Below are 7,935 nucleotides of genomic sequence, written 5' to 3'. Positions count from 1 at the left end.
CACCTCATCTGACTCCTCTCGATGCGGAGGAGCAGCGGCTCTACTCTGAGCCCCTCCCGGATGACTGAGCTTCTCACCCTATCTTTAAGGGAAAGCCCAGACACCCTGCGGAGGAAACTCATTTCAGCCGCTTGTATTCGCGATCTCGTTCTTTCGGTCACTACCCATAGTTCATGACCATAGGTGAGGGTAGGAACATAGATTGACTGGTAAATTGAGAGCTTCGTCTTGCGGCTCAGCTCCTTTTTCACCACGACACACCGATGCTGCGCCCCCATTACTGCGGACGCCGCACCGATCCGCCTGTCGATCTCACGCTCCATTCTTCCCTCACTCGTGAACAAGATCCCGAGATACTTGAACTCCTCCACTTGAGGCAGGATCTCGCTACCAACCCTGAGAGGGCACTCCACCCTTTTCCGGCTGAGGACCATGGTCTCGGATTTGGAGGTGCTGATTCTCATCCCAGCCGCTTCACACTCAGCTGCGAACCGATCCAGAGAGAGCTGAAGATCACGGCCTGATGAAGCAAACAGGACAACATCATCTGCAAAAAGCAGTGACCCAATCCTGAGCCCACCAAACCGGACCCCCTCAACGCCCTGGCTGCGCCTAGAAATTCTGTCCATAAAAGTTATGAACAGAATCGGTGACAAAGGGCAGCCCTGGCGGAGTCCAACTCTCACTGGAAACGGGTTCGACTTACTGCCGGCAATGCGGACCAAGCTTTGGCACCGATCGTACAGGGACCGAACAACCCTTATCAGGGGGGCTGGTACCCCATACTCTCGGAGTACCCCCCACAGGATTCCCCGAGGGACACGGTCGAATGCCTTTTCCAAGTCCACAAAACACATGTAGACTGGTTGGGCAAACTCCCATGCACCCTCCAGGACCCTGCTAAGGGTATAGAGCTGGTCCACTGTTCCGCGACCAGGACGAAAACCACACTGTTCCTCCTGAATCCGAGGCTCGACTATCCGACGGACCCTCCTCTCCAGGACCCCTGAATAGACTTTTCCAGGGAGGCTGAGGAGTGTGATCCCTCTGTAGTTGGAACACACCCTCCGATCCCCCTTCTTAAAGAGGGGGATCACCACCCCGGTCTGCCAATCCAGAGGCACTGTCCCTGATGTCCATGCGATGTTGCAGAGGCGTGTCAACCAAGACAGTCCTACAACATCCAGAGCCTTGAGGAACTCTGGGCGTATCTCATCCACCCCCGGGGCCCTGCCACCAAGGAGTTTTTTGACCACCTCGGTGACCTCAGTCCCAGAGATGGGGGAGCCCACCTCTGAGTCCCCAGGCTCTGCTTCCTCATTGGAAGGCATGTTAATGGGATTGAGGAGGTCTTCGAAGTACTCCCCCCACCGACCCACAACGTCCCGAGTCGAGGTCAGCAGCGCACCATCCCCACCATATACAGTGTTGACACTGCACTGCTTCCCCTTCCTGAGATGCCGGATGGTGGACCAGAATCTCCTCGAAGCCGTCCGAAAGTCGTTCTCCATGGCCTCCCCAAACTCCTCCCACGCCCGAGTTTTTGCCTCAGCAACCACCAAAGCCGCATTCCGCTTGGCCTGCCGGTACCTATCAGCTGCCTCCAGGGTCCCACAGGACAAAAGGGTCCTGTAGGACTCCTTCTTCAGCTTGACGGCATCCTTCACCACCGGTGTCCACCAACGGGTTCGGGGATTGCCGCCACGACAGGCACCGACCACCTTACGGCCACAGCTCCGGTCAGCCGCCTCAACAATAGAGGCACAGAACATGGCCCATTCGGACTCAATGTCCCCCACCTCCCTCGGGACATGGTCGAAGTTCTGCCGGAGGTGGGAGTTGAAGCTACTTCTGACAGGGGGCTCTGCCAGACGTTCCCAGCAGACCCTCACAACACGTTTGGGCCTACCACGCCTGACCGGCATCCTCCCCCACCATCGAAGCCAACTCACCACCAGGTGGTGATCAGTTGACAGCTCCGCCCCTCTCTTCACCCGAGTGTCCAAGACATGTGGCCGCAAGTCCGACGACACGACCACAAAGTCGATCATCGAACTGGGGGCCTAGGGTGTCCTGGTGCCAAGTGCACATATGAACACCCCTATGCTTGAACATGGTGTTCGTTATGGACAATCCGTGACGAGCACAGAAGTCCAATAACAAAACACCGCTCGGGTTCAGATCGGGGGGGGCCATTCCTCCCAATCACGCCCTTCCAGGTCTCACTGTCATTGCCCACGTGAGCATTGAAGTCTCCCAGCAGAACGAGGGAGTCCCCAGAAGGTATGCCCTCTAGCACCCCCTCCAGGGACTCCAAAAAGGGTGGGTACTCCGAACTGCTGTTCGGTGCATACGCACAAACAACAGTTAGGACCCGTCCCCCCACCCGAAGGCGAAGGGAGGCTACCCTCTCGTCCACCAGGGTAAACCCCAATGTACAGGCTCCAAGTCGGGGGGCAATAAGTATACCCACACCCGCTCGGCGCCTGAAATTTCCCATGGGCTCACCACCTATGGGAGGGGCCAAGGAGGTCGGGTGCAGTGTGAGTTGGGTGGTGGCCAAAGGCGGGGACCTTGGCGGTCCGATCCTCGGCTACAGAAGCTGGCTCTTGGGACGTGGAATGTCACCTCTCTATACACAACATAAAGTAAATTATTATGGAAAATTGGAAAGGAGCAATATCTAAATGACAAATAGCAGAACACTAATTAGCTTATATTAGATAAACTTTATTAATCCCCCAAGGCATAGATTGAACAAGGAAATGAAAGCATTGTCTAGGGATTGGTACAGGCCTGGTGACATGGCTCATTGTGTTTTTGGAATCATCAGTTAAAAAAAGGGCAGACTATGACCATAAACTATGACCACTGCATGGTCAGCAACAGTGCTTGGGTGCCCCAAGGCATTCAAATAATTCTTATTTGATATTAAGAGGCCTACTCTATGCCAATTAAACTTTCCTGACACCAGTACACTATCCCCACCAAGTTATAGTACTGAAACCATCCAGGAAGGATTCATTGATTCACACTGTCAGACTAGGAAACATATTTCAAATTTACAGTTTTGTTGACTACATGCCTAATACAATTTCGCCTTCTTGCCATTAGGTAACAGGAGTGGAACACTGAATGTTGTTGTGCTGTTGTCTTGTTCAAGGTCCAAAGCCCTGTTCATTCAGAGATGCCATTCTGCACAGCTCTATTGTGAAGAGCCATTGTTTGTTCCCTTTCTGTTAGCTTTAATGAGTCTGGACCTTCTCCGTTCAGTTTTTTCATTGACAAAGTGTTTCTACCCACACAACTGATTCCAGCTGTTTTTTGCTTTTTTTTGTTGATTTGGTTTTTTTTTTTGTTTTGTTTCATTTATCACAGCACTATCTGTAAACCAAAGAGACCATCAAGCCTGAACATCCCAGTAGAGCAGCTGTTTATGGGATTCTGAAGCCACCATGACTGGCACCAGCCAAACATCAATGGTGAAATTCACATAGACCATACATGTTAGCCCTACAAATGTTTGGCTGAACAACATCTACACTTCTAAAGCATATCAGAATGCTATATATATATATATATATTGAGTTGGCTGTTTGGAGGAGTAGAAGAGTGTATTTGGGTTAAGGAACAAATGTCCCCAATATGTTTATATTACATTTTGATTTTTTTTTTCACAATACAATTTAAATTGCACATTTGAAAAACCTATGTCACTTTTTTAATGTTTGGTAAACTACATGTAACTGTGCCATCTATGTAAATAAAATAGGTTTCATTAATATATCCTCTTTTGCTTTGGAAATCATTCTGAGAACTTTGAGTTGAAAGAGTTTTGCAAGCAGGGTGTAAATCAATTTAACATTTTTGACTGCAATATTACTTGAGGTTTTAAGATTTCCTGTAAAAACAAACACCATATCATCAATTATTTCTATCAAACTGGAATGATAAGTTGCTATATATTTTATAAAATATAAATATTCTTAGTGGATAGTGCTGCAACGTCATATACCTAGAATTATGAATCCCCATCCAATGCCGTTTACTGTTTGTGTGGAGTTTGAACCTTCCCTCCATCCTTCTCTCCATATCTGTATGAGGTTCTGCCCTGGTACTTGAGTTTCCATTCCAACAGAAGAGCTCAGTAGCTTTAACTTCAGCATTGTCATAGGATGCTATCTTTACCAAAAGTTAGAATGTAAAATCTCTGTTCGCAAGATCTGCCTCAGTCAATTGTATGTGATATTATTGTGAAGTGAAAGCATTTAGGAGCAACAAAAGCTCAACCACAAAGTGGTAGACTACACAAACTCACAGAGTGGGAACACTGAGCCGATAAATTCACCTGTCCTCTATTTCATAACTCACAACACCCTATGGGATCAATATTAGCACAAGAACAAAGTATCAGTGGCCTTACGAAATGGGATGTTCATGGTCAAGCCAGCTGCACACAAGCCTAAAATGACTATGTGCAATGCCAAGTGTTGGCTGGTGTGGTGTAAAGCACACCGCTTTGGACTCAGAAGCAGTGGAAGCATGTTGTCTCTAGTGATGAATCACACTTCACTGTCTATCAGTCTGACAGCTGAATCTGGGTTTGGTGGATGCAAGGAGAACCTCCTGGACTGCATAGTGCCAGCTGTAAAGTTTGGTGAAGGAGGATAAAGGGCAGAGTTTGTGCTAGGCTCCTTGGTTCCAGTGAAGGGTTTGGGTAACGCTACAGCATACAAAAAACATTTTTGACAATTGTGTACTTTCAACTTTGTGCCAACAGTTTAGTGGAACACCCTTTTCTGTTGTAGCACGATGTGCCCTTATGCATAAAACCTGTTCACAGAGATATGGTTTGATGAGTTTGATGTGAAGGAACTCAATTGGCTTGCATTGACCTCAACCCTATTGATCACCTATGGGATGAACTGGAATGCTGATGTAAGCCAGGTCTCCTCATCCAGCATCAGTACCTGACCTGATAAATGCTCTTTTGGAATAAATGGGCACAAATTCCAACAGATGCAATCCAAAATCTTGTGGGAAAGCCTTCCTAGAAGAGTGGAGGCTGTTAAAGCCACAAAGAAGTGGCCAACACCATATTGATGCCCATGGATTTGGAGTGGGATGTCCAACAAACTCAAATAGGTGTGGTTAGGTGTCCACAAAATTTTAGCCATATAAAGTATCTTCTATTTCCTAAAACTAAGGAAACATTTCTTTGTGTGGAACTATGTAGAGTTCTTTTAGAATTTGTCAAGAATTCATCAATGTTGTTTAAAAATACGTCTGCCAGGCCGTTATCACCACTTCTGCTAATCTCCTGTTTTAATCAATATGAGGATGTATAACAGCATTTTTTATTATTAATAATTAGCTCTCTGTTTCATCTAAGGGTGAGGTTTTTAGTGTGGCTTAGGATTCACCAATCTTAACTCTTTCTGTTACAGATGGAATATGATTTTATTTCTGGTTGGACCAACTTTTTCCTTTTTGTTTTAATAATTTATACACTAGACGTGAAAATTCAAGTAATTTGTTTAGGTTTATTTGCACCAAGAAATTATGATTTTTGAGGTGTTTTTTTTTAATTTGTTTATTTCTTATTTGTATCACGGTTGAAAATATGCTTTTTGATTTAGGTACTGTTTTTTTGTTTTAATTTTTCTTTTTATGAAAGCAATTCTGTATTACTGAAAAAAAGTAAACAAACTAAATGGGATTAAATGAGGTTGAGGTTAATTGCTCCTGTTTTCTGAAGCTTCATGCCACCCATTAGTTGGTCTGTTTCCCCTTCTAACAGTTTTAAAGCTAACTTTGGTGTTATTAATTATGAAATTTACCAGTTCATCAGTCTATTGGATTGAGCAGGTGATTAGTCTTCTTTTGGCACTTTAAGTATAGCGTAGGGTTTTTTTTCTGTGGACAGGAGTGTTGCATATCGTCCACAAGAAAATGAACTCGAGGTTTTCTGTTTTTTTAAGAATGAATATGAAAATGCAAGCTAATGCATTATTTGTGGGCCGAAAACTCCATGTACTGAATAAAAATGTTAATACAATTCTAGCAGAACACAAACTAGGAGATGATTTACCTTTTTGAGTAAGGTGACCTGCTTTCTGCACATTTATTTCAGTTTGTCTGTGTGCTGCTTTTTTACAGCAACATGATGATGTGGTTGCTGTCTCCATGCACAGTTGTGTTCACTGGCATTATGGGGAGACATTTTAAAAATAACTAACAATAATTAAAAGTAATATGACTCTTGATATATGTTAGTGTTATTTTTCTTTGTAGAGCGCAGGGTAGGTGGGACACGGCTAAAGAGCATTTGCCTACAAGGACCTGGGAGGCAGCCTCTCCACTATTAAAGTCCATAGCCCAGGGTATATGGCCACCAGTCCATTTCTGGAAGGGTTGTCATTTGGATCCATTTATTAAGCTGGAAAAAGATAGAATAGATGGTGTTATCACTGACCCAAAACGAACAGTGAGAGGCGTAACTCACAGCAGGCAGACCGTGCACAAGACAGTTGAGAGGACATGCAACTTCAACAAAGCACACTTAAGAAATGTACAGTATATCCAAAATATTACCAGCATATCACCCCAAGGAGTGTAATATTCTGCATCACTGTTACATTCCAATAAAAGGTGCTTACCACCTGCTAATGCACTCCCACTGTTCACCACAGTGATCAGTGCTCCTCCTGCCATCTTACTTGTAGAGACTGAAATAAAAGTAGTTCAGTGCTGGATTAAAGAAACAGAGGAAAAACTGCTGGACTGATTCAGTTGTGTAAGCTTGGATATGTTTAGAGACCCCTCATCAAATCTGAATGAGTAGTAAGACGTAGTAAAGGGATTGATCAAAAAATGTATGAATAACTGTGCACCTACAAAGATGATCTGCATATTTCCTAATAAGAAACCACTGATATCAGGAATTTACTAGCAATACATTTTGGAATGGTGACATAAAAACATACAAGAAATGCAGACACAAACTCAAAAAAGAAATTAAACAAGCGAAATTCCAATTTTAGAGTAAACTAGAGATGGAATTTAGCAATTGCAACAGTTCATCCAAACGTTATTAGTAATGCTTGCCTACTATAAATTAAATCTTAATCCAGTATCATCTTTATGTTCCCTTCTAGATCAACATAATACTTTTTAGGCAGTTTTAAAGTCAAAAACAAACAGTCTACCATTTGACTTCTGGAAGCACAACATGATTCACCTTTTTCTGTTTCAGGACTTGAATATAAATAGGATGGGATTAATTCCCTTAACTGGCCTGGAGGCCACTGTAACAGAACAATTTTTGCTTTATGTCAAATCAATATGCCTCCCTGAACCAGTAGATGGCAGCATCCCTGGGCTTTGAGACCCATCCAGATACTTACAGGGAATCATGGGACTTGTAGTGCAGTGAGGCAGCCCTGCCTGGGTCTGTGAGTGCCACCAGTGAGAGCTACAAGGAGTTACGATCTCTACTTTAGGAAAATTCAAATTGACCTGGAAGTACTTCCATTGGGCTATGCCTTGGCACCAGAAGTACTCCCAGGTCCAGGATAAGAGGAGCAGCTAGAGCTCATTTCATTAAGTCGGAGACAGAAGCCAGAGGGCAACACTTGTGGGAGGAAGAGGAGTTTGAGGAAGGAGAAGTGAGAATAGAGAGAAGTCATTGTCCATTGTGATTGTCTAATTGTAAAATGTATTTGGAAGAATAAATATCCTTTATTTGAATCTGTGACTTTGTACGTGCCAGTTGTGTCCGGGGTTTGGGGCTTGAGAGTGTCCCATGTCTTCCACAATGTCCATGGAACATCTGATCTAGATGAAAATTTGGAGTGTTTTTAAAATCTGCAATGACCAATTAGATGATATCTTCAGTGACATTTTGAATGTTTCACTAAAATAATTTGTTGCTCC

Source organism: Erpetoichthys calabaricus, chromosome 3 (assembly GCF_900747795.2).
Source record: "Erpetoichthys calabaricus chromosome 3, fErpCal1.3, whole genome shotgun sequence".
In the NCBI taxonomy this organism is placed as follows: Eukaryota; Metazoa; Chordata; class Cladistia; order Polypteriformes; family Polypteridae; genus Erpetoichthys; species Erpetoichthys calabaricus.
Note: the sequence above shows the minus strand (reverse complement) of the source record.